General features: G+C 33.6%; 1 pseudogene; it reads left to right on the top strand.

Annotated features, from left to right (window-relative positions):
* Window positions 1–19,082: 19,082 nt before the first annotated feature.
* Window positions 19,083–20,754, top strand: LOC143661116 (general transcription factor IIH subunit 1 pseudogene; annotated as a pseudogene).
* Window positions 20,755–21,058: the final 304 nt, after the last annotated feature.

Genomic DNA, 21,058 nt, shown 5'->3' with positions numbered 1-21,058 from the left:
TCTTTTTACTTTCAACTTGCCTATGTTGTTATATTTGAAGTGAGTTTCTTGTAGGAAGCATATAGTTGAGTCACTGTTCTGTCAATCTTTTCTTTAATTACTATATTTAGATGTTCTGCAGTGAAAGTAATCATTGATTTGTAGGTGTTTAATAAGCCATTTTATTTTTCATTTTGTTTGTTCTGTCTGTTTTTCCTTCTGTTTGTCTTCTTTTTTCTTTCTTCCTGTGGGTTATTTGATCATTTTTATGAATTCGATTGTAACTTATTATGGTCGTTTAGAGTGTATCTCATTGCACAGCTCTTCAGTGGTTGTTCTAGATATTATATTACATATAAGGAATTTATTACAGTCTACTGCTGTTGTCATTACCAGTTTGAATGAAGCTTGGAAAGCTTACCTACTTTTATGTCTCTTTATCCTCCACCATTTATAATTGTTTTAGATTTTTCCTTTACATACTTTTAAACCTCATCAGATAGTATTATCATTTTTGCTTCAATCATCAAGAGGAATTTTGAAATTTCAATAGAGAAAGGAAATTCTATTGCATTTACTCATGTATTTTTATTTCTATGTTCTTTCTTCTGCTCTGATGTTTTCAGATTCCTTATTTTATTGTTTCCTTTACTTCTGTTTAGAAAGTTCCATTAGCAAGACTTTTATGTTAGGTCATTGTGCTGGTCTTTAAGTCCCCAGCAAATATGCCTTTATCTTTCCTATCTTTCTATGTCTTTTTATGTTTGTTTTACATAAACTGCCTGGAGATTTTAGTTGTATTTAGTGGGAGTGATAAGGAAAAGTTCATCTACTCCCTCTTCCTAGGATTTGAGGTTTCTCTGATTTGTAGTTTTTTGGGGGGTAAAAGTCTTGCAAATTTCCTGATTTTAGTAGATAAACATTCAGAATTTCACCATATATAATATAAAAATTATATTTAAAAAATAAAAATATAATTTTTTGTATTCTTATAAATGAAATATCTTAAAGTTTCATTTTTCAATTGTTTTCTGCAAATATATAGGAAAAATAAGTATCACTATTCCCCAACTTCAATAACTTATTTATTAGTTATAATAATTGTTTCATAGATTACTCAGGATTTCTGCACAGATAATCATGCCATCTATGCAGATATTTTGAATTTTGCTTTCTGATTTTCATGTCTTTTCTTTTCTTATCTTGTTTGATTACATTGTATATGACTTTCATTATTATTGAATAGAAGTAGTAGAAACGGACATCTTTACCTTTTTGCCTGATTTTAGTAGATAAACATTCAGGATTTCATCATTAAGTAGGATTTTAATTGTGAGTTTTATATCTATAAAAAACCTTATCATATTGAGGAGGTTTATGTCCATTTTATTTTTATGATAAATAAGTGTTGAATAAGGTAAAATACTTTTATTCTACTGTATTTGAATGATCATATTTTTTCTTTTAGTTTGAATAATATGGTTAGTCAGACTGGTTGACTTTCAAATGCTAAAAAACCATTCATTCCTGTGATAAATCCTAATTATTTAGGTTGCATTTTCTTTAAATATAATGCTTTTGCTTTGTCTGATAACATTAAGAATTTATTTGGCTGGGTGCATGAAAGATGTAGTCAAGCAATTTCTCCTCTCTCCTTTTTTTTTTTTTTTTTTCTTTTTTGATAATATCTTGTCAGTATTAGGACAAAGGATAATGCTGTTCTCATAAAATGAGTTGAAAAGCTTTTTCTAATCCTATATGTTCTGAAAGAGTTTAAAGTAGTGTAAATTATTTTTATGTTTGAGAAAATTCGTAAGTGAAACATCTTAGAGTTTACTTTGTAGGATTGTTTTTCTTATGAGTTCAAATTTTTAATAGACACAGCCTTATTCAAATTTTCTGTTTTGTCTTGTGTCAAGTATTTGACACAGGATTTGTCTATTTCACCTCAGGTTTAGCATTTATTTATATAATTATGCCTATAATATTGTGTTTTAGCCTTTAACCTGTAGAATCAGTAAGTATTTCCTCTTTGATTTGTGTTATTGGTAATTTGTATCCCTCATCTTTTCCTTTTGCACAGACAAATTAAACATTAATCTAAAAGTTTCTCCAAACAACTTTGGCTTTGTTAATTTTCTTGTTTGTTTTCTACTTTCTTTATTCCTGTTATTGCTTTATTATTATTTCTTTTCATTTTGGGGTTGCATTACTCTCCTTTTATTACTTTCCTAAGAAGAAACTTCAGAGCACTGAGTCTTTCTTTCTTATTTTCTTAAAACTGTATTCAATGCTAAAATATCTCTGAGCACTGCCTTAGGTTCCTTTTAAAAATTTTGATCCATGGCATTTTAATCATAATTTGGGCTACAACATTTTCTAATTTCCCTTGTGATTTCTACTACCCATGGGTTATTTATAAATATATTTATAATTACAAATATTTTGAGCTGTTGTAGATATATTATTTTATTACTTCAAATTTATTTCCATTCAATCAGGAAACATACTCTAGGATTTCAATCTTTTCAAACTTATTGAGACTCGTTCTGTCTCACTGACTATGGCTTATCTTGATGTCTATACCATTTTCTCTTGGAAAGAATATGTATTTGCAGCTGTTGACTGTCGAAGGTTCTACCCTTTTTTAAATATATGTTTCTTTATATATATATATATTATTGACGAATCTTCACACATGTACAGTCCATACACAGTGTACAGTCAATGGCTCACAATATCATCACATAGTTGTGTATTCATCTTTGTGCTCATTTTTTAGAACATTTGCATCACTCCAGAAAAAGAAATAAAAAGTGATGCAAATGTTCTAAAGAATGAAAACAATCACACATTGTCAAAGTTATACTGTTATTCATCTTCAAGAATCAAGGCTACCAGAGCATAGCATGACTGCCCTCTAGCCTCCTCAATACATCATAAATTAAAAAGGGGTATCTATGTAATACCTAAGAATAACTTCCAGGATAACCTCTCTACTCTGTTTGAAGTCTCTCAGTCACTGAAACTTTGTTTTGTCTTATTTCTCTCTTCCCCTTTTTGTTCAAGAAGGCTTTCTCAATCCCTTGATGCTGGGTCCTGGTGAATCCTGGGAGTTCTGAACTACATTGCCAGGAGGATTTACACCTCTGAGAGTCATGTCTCACATAGGAAGAAGGCAGTGAGTTTACTTGCTGAGTTGACTTAGAGAGAGAGAGAGAGGCCTCATCTGAGCAACAAAAGGTATTCTCTGGGGGTGACTCTTAGGCATGATTTTAAGTAAGGTTAGCCTATCCTTTGCAGGAATAAGTTTCATAGGGACCAAGATCAAGGGCTTAGCCTATTGATTTGGTTGTTCCCACTGCTTGTGAGAATATCAGAAATTCTCCAAATGGGGAAGTTGTATATTTCCTCCTTTTTCCAAAGCCCCACAACCAGACTTTGCAAATATATCTTTATTTACTGTCCTAACTACTCTGGAATATATCAGAGCATCACACTAACCTGGACAAACCAACAAGATCTCATGCCCTATTCAAGATTCCATGTACTTATGGTGTTCAACTTAACTGATCATTACAAGTTAAAGTAGATATTGCACTACCCAAAATATAAATTTTGCACCAACTAAACATGTCTCTCCTTGGTGTCACACAGAAGTTGAAGTTTTAGAATATGGATACTATCATCTTTTACCTTGTATTCTGATTACCCCAGTATTATCCAGATCACTTCATTTATATCCCTAGTTGATGTCTGATATTTTTTTCAACTTTTTAAACAGTTCCTTCTACACATGTTTTTAAATCAAGGTATTTGATGAAATATTCAGTTATTCTGTTTTCTTATTGATTTTGTGTTTGATTGTCTTGATTACTGAAAGAATGACACCTCTAACTATGTTTATTGATTTGTTTCTCTCTCTTTTATTCTATAAGTGGAGGTTAATATATCTGGAAGATCTGTTGTTAATAAACACATACAATTTTGTTCATTCTATCTTCTTGATGAATTGACGTTTTATCTAAAACACTGAAAGATAAGTTTCTTGGACTGGTCTGCATTTTTTTTTTTTAACATGGGCAGGCACCAGAAATTGAGCCCGGGTCCTCCAGCAGGGCAGGCAAGAATTCTGTCACTGAGCCACCATAGCACCTCCCTAGACTGGTCTGCATTTTGCAAAAATAAATTGTTGTAAACTTGAATCTATACCATATTTTGATACTTTCAAAAAGTTATTCACCATCATTATTTCTTCTGTAAAAATACATCATGACTTTCACCCCTGCATGTCATGTCCCACATAGTGGGTAGGGAAATGATTTCATTTACAGAGTTGGGCTTAGAGAGAGTGAGGCCACATCTGAGCAACAAAAGAGGTCTCCCTGGCGATGTGGGAGATGGCTTCCAGGGATGAATCCAGCCCTGACACCATGGGATCAACAATTCCATCCTAACCAAAAGGGGGAAAAGAAGTGTAACTAATAAAGTATCAGTGGCAGAGAGAGTTCAAATAGAGTCAAGAAGCTACTCTGGTGGTTGCTCTTATGCAAGCTTCGGTTAGACCTTGCTTCCTATCATAACCTGCCCACCCCCAACCAGGACCATTCCAGCCAATGCTAAAGAATACCTAGGGCAATATATAAGATTCCACAAGGGTTCCATGCACTAGAGTAACTTTTCAGAAATCTACAACCTCCAGATTTGTCCCTGGTCCAGATAAGTCCTGAAACCTAGCCCAGCCTCTCCGGACCATCAGATAGTTCCATTTCCTTACCCCATATTAGTGGCAGACCCTTCCAATATGAAAAATTTAGAATGGCCACAACCCAAATACCCCCAAAGAGAGGGATGGAAAGATCAAAGGTGATGGTGGAGTTATAAGAGAAGATAGGATTTAACCAATGAATATGAATGCTGAATCATTAAATTGATGTCTCTTTTAGTCTCCAGTATCTTAGAGCATCTAGAAGTAAAAACCTAAAATTGGGAATTATAATCCCTGTCAAACTCTGAAATATGTTCTACAACTAATTGTGGGGTTGTGCTTTGAAATTTATTGCTTTTTTTGTATATATATTATTTTTCACAAAAAGGAAAAAAAGTTTAGTGTGATGATAAAGAATTTAAAAAAATATCATGAGCAAACAAAAGGGGCATATTCTGAAAATAGTACCCCAGCATCATATATTAGTGTAAAATAAAGTATAATAATGATAATAATAATAATAATAAGACATAGCCAGTATAGTCTGTAAGATTTGGGGAAGATAAATTTGATTTAAATATATGTTACATTTCCTTAGATTTTGTAAAGACAAAAAAATTGTATAGCCTGTTGAAATATAAGAATCAATGAGACCTAATACCAAACTACTTTTATTTTTCTAAAAGATTTGTTTCAGCACTCATGGGAACAAATGTCAAAGTCTGCCATGATGTGAAGTCTATGCTTTTTCACTAAGTAGCATTAAGATATTTATGCAAAGTCAAAGTTTTGGTCACAAATTTAATACATAAGTTTGTAAATAAAATAGAACATTTCAGCTTTTCAGTGAATGAGTATAAGAAATATTTGAAATTTCTCATGAAATATGGCTTTGACGATGGAGTTCAATTACTTAATGGCAAACTAATCCCTTAATTAGTTTACTAAAGAAGTCAATTCAACATGTATTTACTGAACACTTTATGTGTGATTAAGATGGTTGATAAGAATATTGTCCCAAAACTCTCGACTGCTTCCAATCTTAAATAATAATTCATTTTACATAGCTGAAAATATCACTGAAATTTTAAAAGGCTTTTATGATTTTTATAGACTTGCCCATCAAACAAGATATTTTGTTGTATGGGATATATGTATAAAATATTATCTTGAACCAAGATTAGGAATTTAAATGTGAAATATATATTGAAAGAGCTTATATGTATTAGAATATTATATCAAAATATATACTTAAACACATAAGCACATATGTATCTTCTCTTGCATAACAGAGAGTATTTCTTATGGTGATTTCATGGGTTATACCCAATCCCTGTGAACTGTTTAGCAGTAATATGAAGATATTTATTAATATTTAAATAAAATGCCAATATCTCTTCTTAGTTGCTGCTCCCTCTTCCTTCTGATAATTTCTACATTAAAGATAGACTTATCAAAAGATAATTTATTTTTCTTCCTTGAGCAATATTGTTCCATTCCTGCCATCCAGTCTACCAGTTGAGGTATTGTCAATTGTTTCATTAATTAGAATTAGTTTGTTCAAATAAAGGTAGTTCTAAGAACTCATACCATTTGTCCCTTAAGTTGCTCAGATTTCTAAAGCTTTTGGCATATGTCTTTCCATACTATAATTCCCTGTTTTTAAAATTTTTTTGCATGGACAGTCACCCAGAATCAAACCTGGGTCTCCTCAAATCTGTGATAGTGCTTCCATCTTTGCTAGTCTTTCACAACTTTGTCACTTTTCAAGAGTACAAGATGCCCTCAGTTTGAGCTTGAGTATTAATTTTGAGTATCTTATGAATTTGTTTATTCTTGTATTTTTTTCAGTGTGTTTCAAGTTCTTACAGTCATTATCCTTTTTGATGATCAGATTATCTTTTCTAATACTAGCATTACCAGCAAGCTTACAATATAAAATTCCTAATTCCTTTGTAGCTTTTTTTATTGCTGTTGTTTTGTCCCTGGAATATGTTGAGCTCAGATGCTATGTTCAAAAGATACTTTAATTCTACTTTTATGTGATTATCAGTTATGTGCTTTTATTTTGAGGAATATTCAACTTTAGGGTTTCTCTTTTCATGCATTTGAATTTTTAATAATGATATCATTTGCATGATTTAGAAGTCACTACAAAAGAGAATATTTTAAAAGTTCTCATCTCCAATACTATCTCTGTTACACAGTTGCCACTCAACCCCTTATCCATCTGTTCCTTTTTGATACTTCTTGTCTTCTTTTTTGCAGATATATACATATATACACATCTTATCTCTCTTTTGTATGAAGCATTATTTTTATACAAACTCTTTGTGGCCTTTTTTTTTTTTTTAACTTAACCTTATATCCTGGGAATCATTCCACAGCAATTCATAAAGATCTTTTTTGTTTTTATAGGAATGTATAATGCTTCATTGGGTGAGTACAAACGTTTTATTCAACTACTTTTCTCTAGTGCATTTAGGTGACTTTCAACATTTTAATATTATAAATAATGCAATAAATAATCTTATGCATATATTGTGCTGCAATATCAGAGATGTATCTTTAGGGAAATTCTTAGAAGTGGTATTGCCATGTCAAAGAGTAAATACATATGTAACTTTGGTAGATATTGACAAGTTTCTCAGAGATTGTCTGCTTTTACACTACCACTAGCAATATAGGTGATTTTTCTATAGTCTTGACACGTTTTTGCATTTTTTAAACTAATTAGTCAGAATGCTTGTAGGAGGAATTGTAATTACATTACTTATGATGAAGTTGAGAATGTTTTCTATTTTTTCAAGAGATTTGCTCATATTTTCACCTGTGAAATAAATATGCATGTGTTTTGTCCATTTTGCTCTCAGGCTTGTCATTTGTTTTATTTTTTTAAGAACTTTTTATATTAGGAGATTCAGCCCTTTATCAATGATCTATGTTGCGAATTTTTAATCTAATTTTTCATTAGTCTTTTCACATTATGATGATTTTCCATGTTTAAAGTATGAAATTAGATTTATCTCTGGCAATAAAAAGCTTAGAAAGCTTTCCTCACACCCATGCTGAAAAGGTATTCATCTATGTTCTTAACTAGTACTTGTATGGTTTCATTTTTGCTTTATAGCTGTATATCTGGGCCATTTGAATTTGTTCTGATGTCTCATGTAAGAGTTAGATAAAATTTCAACTTACATAACGCAATATAGTAGATATTCCATCACTTCACAAGTAATTTCAGCTACCACTTTAGTCTAACGCATTTGCACACATTCTATTTCTGGAATTTCTGTTGTGTTCTCTTAGTTACTTTGCCCATATATTAGTACTACATTGCTTTAATTAAAAAAGCTTTACTGCATGTTTTAATATCTGATGAGATTAGTTCCATGTTATGGTCAGAACTTCTCATAGGTATCTTTTGTTTTCATGTTTCATAAAAACAAAACATGGATATTTGTTTGGGATTATATTATATTCATATATTACCTTGGGAAACAATGGTATCATTATGGTATTGAAAAGTCTACTGAAGTCAAAAGATTTTGTTTCTCTTTGTGTATACATACTTAATGTGTCTTCCAAGAGTGTTTTTTTTCCAAGAGTGTTTTAATATTTTCCTATATAGATTCTTCATAGGGAGTGAGCATTTCAAGTTAAGCTTACACAAAAATACTTTGTTTTCTGTGGTTACTCTTATAACCAGTGCATTTCTATTCTTATTTCTCATTTCTCTTTACTGTTCAAATGGTGATATTGTATATATAAAGGCCATTTATTTTTGCCTGTTATTTTTATATCCTCCTAATATTGAAACACTCTTCCATTCGTAGAATAAATCTTTTTCTCGTTATGATGCAGAATTTTCTATAATGATTTTAAAATGTACAAGCTAGCATTGAGTATAGTTATTTTACTTGCATACTATTAAGTGTGAAATATAATATTCCTCTTTGGTGCAGTAACTATCATTTTTAGATATCAATATTACATTCCTTTGCAAAAATGTAAGTAATTCTTTTTTTTTTTCTATGCTTGGGAATAATTTATATAGCATAGCAGTTTTCAGAGCTTTGAAAGATTGGCATCCATCTTCTCTGAAAGATCCCCAACCTAATATTTTTGTTGGGTAGTTCTTTGATACATTTTGGTGAATCACCCTTTTCTCTAGGAAATTATTTCACCTAGATTTTCAAATATGACTGCATGGAAGTTTGAAAAATGTCCCTTAGATTTATTTTCTCCATTGCAGTCTTTATATTTTTCTTGTCATTTCTTATTTTGCACAATTTTGTTACTTTTTTTCCTGGATTAAGTTAATTAAGTTATTCAGTTATTAATTACATTTTTCTCTTTGGTTCATTTTATAGCAATTAATTTCTTCTTTAATCTTAATTGTCCTTTTCTTTCCTTTCTTTACCATTCTTTTGTTTTGCCAATTATTTCAGGTTTTTGTAGCTTTTTGAATTGAGAAATTTTTTTTCATGTATGTAAGTGGTTGAGGCTTTAGGCTATCCTCTGTTCACTTTTAATTACATCCCCAAAATGCTGATTTTTTCATCCCTATTTTAAAGAAATTATGTAGCTTTAGTTCTTATTTTCCCCTTCAACCAAGTTTTAAAATTTTTAATGGAAAGGTTGTCTATTTTTTAATAATATAGTAATTTTGTTTCATTTTATTCAATTCCCAGACCACCATCTGTTCTAGTTTGCTAGCTGCCGGAATGCAGTATACCAGAAATGGGAATTTAATAAGTTGCTAGTTTATAGTTCTAAGGCCAAGAAAATATCCCAGTTAAAACCAGTCTATTGAAATGTCCAATCAAAGGCATCCAGGGAAGGATACCTTGGTTCAAGAAGGCCGATGAAGTTCAGGGTTTCTCTCTCAAGTGAGAAGGCACATGGCAAACACAGTCAGGGTTTCTCTCTCATCTGAAAAGGCATGTGGCGAACACTGCATCATCCACTAGCTTTCTCTCCTGGCTTCCCTTCATGAAGCTCCCCTGAAGGTGTTTTCCTTCTTCATTTCCAAAGGTCGCTGGCTGGTGGACTCTGCTTCTCGTGGCTACATCATTCTGCTCTGCTCTCTCTGAATCTCTCATTCTCCAAAATGTTTCCTCTTTTATAGAAGTTCAGAAACTAATCAAGACCCACCCAAATGGGTGGAGGCATGTCGTCACTTAATCCAGTTTAACAACCATTCTTGATCAAATCACATCTCCAGGGAGATGACCTAATTGCAGATTTAAGCATACAGTATTGAATAGGGATTGTTCTGTCTTTACAAAATGGGATTTTGATTAAAACACAGCTTTTCTAGGGGAAATACATCCTTTAAAACCAGCACACCCATCCTTGACAAACTTTGATCTGCTTTCTGATCCTATAGTTTTTCCTTTTCTAGAATGTAATATAAATGAAATCACTTGGTACATCACTCATTGAGTATGGATTCTTTTATTTAGCATAGGTGCCAGCAAACATTTTCTTTGAAGGACCAGATAATAAATATTTTCAGCATTGCAGGTCATACAGGTTCCACTGCAACCACTTACCTCTGTCACTGTAGTGCAAAACTGACATAGACAATACACAAATGAATAGATATAGCTAGTTTTGTTCCCCCGCAAGCCAGGTTTGATCTATGGGTCATCCTTTTCACCCTCTATTACTATAATTCACTTAAGATCAACCCATATTGTTGAACATTAAAAATTTTTCTATATTTTTATTGATAGCTATTCTAATATTTGGATGTACCAGTTTTCTTTCTTTGCTTCCATTCACCAGCTGAAGCACATTTGGGTTTTCCCAGTTATTAGTGATTGCAAGTCAAAGTACTATAAAATTCTTGGACAGATGTAGTAGTTTGCAACTGTATGTATCCCAGAAAAGGCCATGTCGTTTTAATCCACTCCTGTGAGTGCAGATCAAGTGTGCGTAGGAACTTTTGATTAGGTTATTTCAATTGATGTGTGACCCACCTCATTCAAGGTGGGTCTTAATCCACTTACTGGAGTCCTTTATAAGAATATAAAACATACAGAAGCAAAGAGATGAAACTAAGAAAGGCTCATAGAGAAAGTTAAGAGAGGACATACAGAAGCTCAGAGAGGAAGCCACCAAAGCCAGAAACTGAAAGCAACAAAACCTGGGAGTGGAGGACAGCAGACGCTGTCCATGTGCCATCTCATGGGACAGAGGTGTCCCAAATGCCAGCAACTGCCTTCAGAGTCCAGTTATTGTCCTACTGATGCCTTGTGTTGCACATCTCCATGGCCTAAGAATTGTAAATTATAAGTTAATAAATCCCCATTGTTAAAAACCAGTCTATTTTTGTTATATTGCATTCTGGGAGCTTTACCAAACCACAATAGCAGCTTTTTCATTTTATTTTGGTGAAAATACCTCAGATTGTCACTGCTGTGGAATAATGATAAGTGAATGTTTAACTTTATAATACATTTTTAAACTATTTTCCAAAATTGTTCTGATCATTTTGGAATATTTGCCATTCTCCTTACAAAAACATTCATTCTCACAACAGTTTCTATATCTTTATTATGTTATAAGTTTTGACTGTCGTTTGATGCATTTAGTGTCTTGGTTGTTCTGTTTGCATTTTTTGGAAGCCATGTAGAGAGAATAAGATTTATGCATGTGGCATTAACAAGGGCTTACCTGTTTATTTAAATAACTAGTTTTTGTTTGAGAAATCTAAACATTGTCCTTTTAGAGGCCACTGTTTTCTCAAACCACATACTTTTCTTGGAGAGAAGATAAATATATAATTTTAAAAACACTAGCATAATTCTGAATTGAGAAAAATTAGAGCTCTATTTTATTTGATAGATGTGCTTTTTAACCACATGAAAGAAGGTATACTTTTCTATGCCTAAATTTATATTTTTACACTAATTTGAATGCTGATGGGCTGTCTCTATCTGACTTCAACTGCAGACTTAAAAGCTGACTTGAGAAACTAGCCAGGCAGATGTGTTCGATTTTTCAATTATCTTCTCAAATATGCTGAGCTTTTTTTCCCTCTTTTTTCCTTTCTGACAGTGATCAATGTACTGTACTTTACCTATATTAATTTTCAGTGCAACTTTATGTCACTCAAAATTGAATCTTTTCATCAATCTGACTATACGTGTTGACTCACTCAAGTGAATTTTGTGGAGTGTACTTCCATTTTCAATTGGATTACTGCAAAGTCGTTTCATAGCATCATGAATTTTCATAGTTTAAAAGTTGGTTTACTGGTTTTCTAAGCAGTGTGTGTTTTCCAACTAAAAATATTTTTACACACCTAATTGGAAAAATAGTTAAAACCGACCTTCTTTGATGGGAGCCCTGGAATAGTTAAAGTGGTTATAGGTTATATTATTGTCCATCCATTATAATTCCCACCCAAATACTCCTAGTATTCTGTATTGCACAGACTGAGATCCATGGATCTGGTCCAAATCCCCTCTTAAATTAATGACACATATGTACAGATTCTTAAGTCATTTGTATATTGTCACAGAACTGAAAAGAGAGTTGGGACTAAGATTTTGACCTTTTGATTACCCTTAAGTGAACTTTCTCATATACCATATACTCTATGTGTTATATATGCATGACATTTGAGAGGTATGTCAATAGTTTATATTAACTGATAAAAGCCAAGTGAATAATTCTCTACTGTATTCCTACTCAAAAATTATAATTTATAAGTGGTTAATTAAGTCGGCAATCTCAAATTTCAAAGGGGAAAGGAGTGCACAGGGTCAAATGACAAACTAACGTGAGTAAAACAAACATGGAGGTAGGAAAGTAACTACTAAGTGTTTGTAGTTTTGATGCAACAATAATATAATCAAGGGAGTTTAGTAATTTTATACTTGTAAGCAATTAAAAGTGAAAACCATAACTAGGTGTGCTGGTTTGAAAGGATGTATGGACCCTAGAAAAGCCATGTTTTAATCAAAATCCCATTTTGTAAAGGCAGAATAATCCCTATTCAATACTGTATGTTTGAAACTGTAATCAGATCATCTCCCTGGAGATATGATACAATCAAGAGTGGTTGTTAAGCTGGATTAGGTGATGACATGTCTCCACTCATTTGGGTAGGTCTTGATAAATTTTTGGCATCCTGTAAAAGAGATTTAGAGAGAGCACAGCAGAACGACATAGCCACAAGAAGCAGAGTCCACCAGCCAGCAACTTTTGGAGATGAAGAAGGAAAATGCCTCCCGGGGAGCTTCATGAAATAGGAAGCCAGGAGAAGAAGCTAGCAGATGACACCATGTTCATCACGTGCCCTTCCAGATGAGAGAGGAACCCTGACCGTGTTCACCATGCACCTTTCCATATGAGAGAGAAACTCTGACTGTTTTCGCCATGTGCCTTCTCACTTGAGAGAGAAACCCTGAACTTCATTGGCCTTCTTGAACCAAGGCATCTTTCCCTGAATGGATGCCTTTGAGCAGACATTTCTATAGACTTGTTTTGATTGGGACATTTTCTCAGAACTGTAGAACTGTAAACTAGCAACTTATTAAATTCTCCTTGTTAAAAGCCATTTTGTTTCTGGTATTTTGCATTCCAGCAGCTAGCAAACTAGAACACTAGGAAGTAGCTGTGTGTCTCTAACTACATTTATTATTTTTAAACCTAAATATGGAGCTTAATTGCATAGCTCACATTATTTTGGGGAGAGCAGGAGTGTGGGGTTCACAACAAGACCATAAAGCAAGAATGAATCTACTTACCTACTGTCATACCACTAGAGTATGCACCCTGTGGGAAGCTTCTTATTTTTATTTATTTTTGCATGGGCAGGCACCGGGAAATGAACCCAGGCCTCCAGCATGGCAGGTGAGAATTCTGCCACTGAGCCACTGTTACACCACTTGAAGCTTATTTTATAATATTTCATTCATACAAAATTCTCAGTTTTCAAACTGTGCAGTGTTTTTATTTACCCATGCCCTCTACAATATTTGTAGTGGAAAACTTTTATCAAATATCTCTTATCCAGTGGGAGACTGCACCTTCAAATTTGCCTTACACTCTCCTAACTTAAGTCTAATTTTGCCATCTCAGCTGTTTTTAACCTCATCTGTCTCTGAGATTTTGATCACTGTTTGGCACCAGGTGTTACCACAGTAACCAACTGAGTGGACTCAGTCCAACTGCTGCCACAGCAACCAACCCCATGTGGCAAAACCCAATAACACTTGGTCTCATGCTCTCATCTTGTGACTCTCACCACCCTCTCTGGTGTTTTCCCATCGCTACTGAAGCCTGATACACCAGAAGATATGAACAGCAACCATTTATACACACCATGGAAGCACAAAACAATTCATATCTATGGGAAAAAACCTTTGACCAATGGGGAGAGAATCTGGTGGATAAATTATTCTCTTTTTGTATGGATTTTCCCAAGATGCAGGGTTTCATGAAGTCTCAAAGAAGGCATTTCTATGATATCCAGCCATCATTGAGCTTGATTCTAAGTAGATGCTATGTAGTAATAAGGGGAAGGAGATAATAAGTTGGTGCTCTTTCTCCTTCTCTGACTCACTCCACATTATTCTTTTTTTCTGCTTTCCAGAGTTGCATTTCCTAATAAAGCAGTAAAATATAAGCTTTTTGCCTCACTTCTACTTTTCTGGAGAACATACAGAACTGTATGTCATAATCTATCAGAAAGTGATTTATATGTTGAGTATCTTTATTTTAATTATTTTTGACAGATAGAACAAGCAATTCCTATTCAAGGAATGTTGATTTATTCATATCTAGCTAGCTATATCTATCTAATCTACCTATCTCTTAAAATCTATCAACTGTCTATCAACTAGGAAATGGTTATAGCTTCATCATTATTGTCTTTATAAAGTGCTTTTGATCTCCTATTGCATGAAAGATGAGTTATGTGAAATTGCAAGATTAGAAGGGGAAATAACTTTATTTGGTAACCACAATATGCCAGATACTATGCTAGATGTTTTCATATTATCACTGATTGAATTTAAATCTTATAGCCTCTCTGCAAATTGTAGGAATTAGTAATTTTTTTCAGTTACTACAGATTGTGATAGATAGCATTATTGTATTTGTTAAACATTCTTATTTCCTCCTTTCCATTCTCATTGTGAGTGGATTGTACTTCCTAAACACTTGGCTATCACATTTGGTCAAGTGACTTAATTCACCTAACAAAACATGGGGTTACGTAAATAACATATGTCACTTCTGAACGAAATGCTTAAGAGCTTCCAGGAGGTTTCCAACACACACTTTTCTCTCTTTTACAAGACTCACATGGAATAAAATCACAGCTCATCCACAATGAACATTCAGAATGAGAGAGAGAGAAATCTTCGTTGTAATGAGCTGAGAAAAACAGGAAATCGCCCTGTTCTTCAAATGATAAAGAATATGCTTAGAGATGTGGGACTATAAACATAAAATATAAGAAACAATATTAGAATATCCATCCAAAATGCTAAACTGAGGGAAACATTCAATAATTGTTAGTCAATTTCAGAGGAGATAGTGATTTTTCTAAATTTATGCTACTGCTTTGTACTGTGGTATTCTTTCTTCATCGCTGTCCCCTGAAACTCTAATATTTTATTGCATGTATTTATATTTTTAAATTAACAAGCCAAGTACATCCTTTTTCCTATATACTTATTTGTTATATGCAAGTCTCACTATACTAATATATTATATTCATAATAAACTTACACAATGAAAAATTAAAATCTCTGGACCATACTGTTGACTTATTTGAGCCCTTCTTATGACTCTTGGTGATTTTTCTCTTGTTATCATCTTAGATTCTGGATACATATTAGAGAAGCAATCCAGGATTTTGGTTGAAACAGAAATTGAATATCGTCCTAAGTAAAAATTTAAAGAATTGGACGAATACTGGGGCCTCACAGTTGCCAAGGAAGGCCAGCTTTTAGACATGGTTTGTCCAGTAAGCCAAGATCCGAACTTTATAAAATATCTATATAGGTACAGCCTAGCCAAGATTGGAAGTGACTCTTACTAAGACTACAGGAAATAGAGACTTTTCCAAATGATAAAATAGGTTTGATTAAAGGCCAGAGGAAAAAACATCTACTTCCAATAATAATCAGTCATGATTCTCTAGACTCTCCTGTTTTTTCAAACTGTGCACATTTGAACTTACTCCTCTTAGCATATCTCAAAACTTACATTGGCTAATAACTTTCAGTTGCTCATCTAACCCACTTAAGTCAGTGTTATATATTAATATATAATATTTTATATATTAAAAATAGATAATAGAAAATTGTGAAATATTAGTTCATACCTAGTAAAATTAAAATCTGATATTATCCTTATGGATTCAGTACAACTCAGTATCTACTTAAATTAGTCTCACATATAGGAGGGTTAAACATTAGTGGAATATTTACAAAAATAGTTCCATAATATCAGTCATATACTAATAACTCTTAAAGTTTTGGGAAAAATCCTGCTTAGTCTGGGTATTGAGAAACAAAAGTTTCATTAATTTATTTGGTCACACTCTATATTAAATGTATCATATGTAAATTTTTGCAGAAAGGTGACTGACAGGATTATTCTTCTTCAGTTAAAATTCTTTATTACCCTAAAAGACAGCATTGCTATTTGCTGAGTTATTACACACATTAATCTAAAAATATCAGAAATACCCTAACAAATGACTTGCTAGTGTGATGGTTTGCTCAGCTGAATGATCGTGTTAATTAGGTAGGTGAACTATAAGAAATAACCTCAGTTTTAATGTGAATATTCTGAATTTCATAGTTTGGCACCTCCAGACAATCAATTAACTATGAGGGACATGGGCCAACTTTGGAGTCAAAGTCAAAGGAGCAAATGTAAAACTGAATGGATTATAGAACAAAATATCTGAGCCCCTCAATTTCTTTTAGGCCTAGACACCTTTTCTAGTAAGAAATTTAAATGGAGTATAATAACATTGGAACATTTAGTCCAAAATTTTTGGACACATTTTTCTAGAATAGTTTTTACTAAATGATCCTAAAATGGTTTAGTTAAAAAAAAAATAATTAAAGGGAAACGAGAAGATAACTGCAATATGTATAAGCATTTTACCTTTTGGTTGAGGTGGAGGGTTTTTGTCTCTAAAATCTGAACCGGACCTGGAGGGCCACTTCAGACCTTGTTGGTTTTAAACAGTGAAAGATTAATAGAAGCAGTGCCTGATGCCTTGAAAAGCCATAGAAGCAGATAAGGAAAAAAACAGAAACTTAAGAAAAATCTTTATGGTAAATTTACAGTATTATATTTGTAAAGTCAGGAAAGTACCACAATGATGTTCATAGTAGCATTATTCACAATTACCAAAGGATGGAAGCATTCTTCAAATGCCAGCTTAAATTTATGTTCTCAGAGTGGCCATAACAAACTAATTTATTTTAAGTAGTTTTCTCCTGCTATTTGTTATCATAACACCATGTCTATTACTTCATAACATTTAACACAGTTTTCAACTGTGCATTTCTATTATTAGTATACAGACTAAGCTGCTGTTAAACAAGAACAACAACCTCAAACTGATTCCAAGATGCAGTAGCTCATCTAAGAAATTTCTCTCTCAACAGTGTAGAGGGGAATGATTCAGAGACTGCAATATGTGGTTTTTTAAATTTATTTTTATTTGAAAAGTTGTAGGTTTACAGAAAAATCATGCAGAAAATACAGTTTCCGTATACCACAATCACATACACAGTTTTCCCTACTGTTAACAGTTTGCATTAGTATGGCAACTTTGTTAAAACTCATGAAAAAATTACTATAACTCTATGATTAACTATAGTCCACTGCAGCTCACTGTATTGTTCAGCCCTGATGCTTTTTTACAAATTATTTTAGTAAAATATATACAGGTATACACACACACACAATCTAAAATATCCTTCTTTAACTGTATTTAGATATGTAATGCAATGGTGTAAGTTACTTTCACAATGTTGTGCCACCATCACAGCCATCCAGTATCAAAATTTCTATCACCCCATAACCCCATGTGGAAATCGTGTGTCAGTTAAGCATTAATAGCCCATTCTCTACCCACCTCCAACTCCTGATAACTTCTATTCTAGTTTCTGTCTCTATAAAACTGCTTATTCAAATTATTTCAAATCTTTGAAGTCATACAATATTTATCCTTTTCTGTCTGGCTTATTTCACTCACCATGATGTCTTCAAGGTTTAAACATCTTCAAGGTTTAAACATGTTGTCACATATATCAGAACTTCATTTTATTTTTACAAATGAATAATATTCTGCTGTATGTATATATCACAATTTGTTTATCCATTCAACCGTTGATGGACACCTGAGTTACTTCTTTCTTTTGATAATCGTGAATAATGCCACTATGAACATCAGTATGCAAATATCTGTCTGAGATCCTATTTTCAATCCTTTTTGTATATAACAAGAAGTGGGGATGCAGGGTCATATGGTAATTCTACATTTGAGTTTCTGGGAGCCACTGATGTGCTTTCCATAGTGCCTGGACCATTTTATGTTCCATTCCATATTCTCATAACAATGACTGAGTGTTCCTATTTCTCCATACACTCTATAACACTTGTTATTTTTCCTTTTTTTTAAATGGTAACCATTTCGTGGGTATGTAGTGGTATTTCATTGTGGTTTTCATTTGCATTTCCCTAAAGGTTAATGTCGAGTATCTTTTCATGTGCTTATTGACCACTTATATACCTTCTTTTGGCCCATTTTTAATTGGGCTATTTGTCTTGTAGTTGAATGGTAAGATTTTTTTATTTATTTTGCATAGTAAACTGTTATCAGATATGTGATTTCCAAATATTTACTGTACTTCTGTAGATTGTTTCTTCTCTTTCTTGATAAAGTCCTTAAGTTCATAAATGTTTTTAATTTTGATGAAAAATCATTGTCTAATGCAAGGCCCTGAAGGTGCTTCCCTATGTTTTCTTCTAGGAATTTGATGGTCTTTATTCTTACATTTAGGCCTTTGTTACATTTGAGTTTATTTTTATATAGTGTGTGAGGGAGTGTCTACCTTCATTATTTGCATATGTATACACAGTTTCCCCAGCACCATTTATCGAAGAGACTATTCTCTTCCCATTGAGGGAATTTAGCACCCTTGTCCGAAGTCAATTACAGGTCATCGCAGCCAGCAATGGAGGCAAGATCTTCCAGTAACAGAGGCAGTGGCAACAGCAGCTAGGTTTCAACCTCTTCTCGGCAGCCACTCTAAGGAGTGCAGTGGAGCTTGACCCAACCCAGTCAAGTTAATTACTCTCTGCCCAGGTACATAGTTCCCATCTGTACCTTCTAGGTATCATGTCAACTTCATCTGAAGAAGTTCTGCTGATTGTAAAGAAGGTGCATCAAAAGAAGCAAGATGGAGCACTACACCTCATGACAGAAAGAGCTGCTTGGGCACCTAAAGGCAAAAATAGATTTACAACAAGCTATATGTATGAATGCCAGAAAATAAGGCCAGAAGAACAAGCTAAAATTCAACTTCAGCTGGTCCTGCATTCAGGGGACACAACTAACGTCCATTTTTCCAGTGAAAGTACAGCAGTGGAAGATAAGATGCAGTGAAGGAACTTCTTCAGCAACTGCTGCCCAAATTCAAGAGGAAAGCAAATAAAGAACTAGAAGAGAAAAACAGAATATTGCAAGAAGGTCATGCTTTGTTTCAGCTTTACAAATCAAGTGATCAGTGATGAAGAATTCTTAGCCAAACATTTAAATGTGAATGCAATGTGTAGTTCATCCACATCCAGTCATAAGCAGGATGCTGGCATTTCTGCAATGTTTCTGGCTGATGACCAACCCCAATAGATGGCTGTAATGGTCTGAGATACAATTTAAATGTGAACATCATTCGGTCCATATTTAGGACCTACCCAGCAGTAAAAATGATGTAGGTAAAAAATGTTACCCACAACATGACAGAAAAGGAATTCTGGACATGTTTTTCCTGTCCCATTATTTTTACAGAGACCAGCCTGAATACAGAGTCAAAGGACCTCTTTGGAGAATGTCCCAAAATAGATGAAAATACATTAAAAACAATTTTGGTTTCATTCAATGTGAAAAACTCATGACTAGATTTGACAGTTTGGGAAAATAAATCGTTAGAGTCCTCTGTGCCATCTACTTCCTGTGTGCTGTTTACTTCAGTTCTTCTAAATCCATGAAGGAGACCAGCAATGCTATTGCCATCAAGAGATTTAACCATCATAGTGCCATGGTCCTGGAAGCAGATCCCAGGAAACACGAAACACAAAATGAGCAAAATGGTGAGCCCAGCAGCATGGATGAGTATTCCAGAAACACAGACCACTTTCAACCAGCAGTCAAAAAGCAAAGTTAGAAGAGTCCATTGAATATGAAAACTTGAGAAAAAAATAATTCCATAAAAATAATTGCACTAAACCTTAAGAAGTCAGATAGGTATTATCACAGTCCATCTCCAATCCAGTTACTACAGTATGCAATAAGTCAAGAAATTATTAATTCTTTTCAAAGTATTAGACAAGAAATGGAAACTTATACACCCAAATCAATGCCAATTTTCTCAAGTAGCACAGCCAGTTGTACCATTGCAGCCCTGTCACCTGGAGGGGCACTTATGCAAGGAGGGACACTTATGCAAGGAGGGACATGGCAAGTCAGGAACCAGACGGTGCCAGATGATATTCACTCTGAATTGAAACACATGTAGCTGTTGGAGAACTTTCAGGACACTTCTGGTCCTGCTTTCCTGTTACTACACCATTCCTAGAAGAAAAGGTAGTGAAGATGAAAAGTAATTTGGAACAATACCAAGTGACAAAGCTCTGCCCATTCCAGGAAAAAAAAAGGAAGATAGTATTTAAGCACACATATGGTAAATCACAGAGAAGAGATGCTCCAGACAGCTTACATCAAGCTCCACGTGCAGCAGTCACAGTGCATGATGAAGAAAATGCGGTGTCTGTGGCTTTCACAGGTTTTATGAGATTAAGAGAACTCTGACCTCCAGTAACTCTGGAAACCTGACATGACAGACATGCAGATCATCGCACAGAGGCTACATCTGCATCACATTGACTTTTGAAGCTGATGCATCCTATATCTGTACATTGTGGAGTGAAAGGAGCTGTGGTCAAATGAAAAACTGGGGAGGTAAATTAAGGAGAACCAAAATAAGCTGTATATATATATAGAGAGAGACACTGTTTACTGTGGTTACTCAGGAACTGCTTTTGATCATATTTAGCTGCTTTCAAAAATTTAAAAAACAAAAACATTTTTTAAGGAGT

The sequence above is a fragment of the Tamandua tetradactyla genome, chromosome 17 (assembly GCF_023851605.1).
Source record: "Tamandua tetradactyla isolate mTamTet1 chromosome 17, mTamTet1.pri, whole genome shotgun sequence".
Classification (NCBI taxonomy): domain Eukaryota; kingdom Metazoa; phylum Chordata; class Mammalia; order Pilosa; family Myrmecophagidae; genus Tamandua; species Tamandua tetradactyla.
The sequence above is the reverse complement of the archived record's forward strand: the minus strand, read 5'-3'. Positions and strand labels throughout refer to the sequence as shown.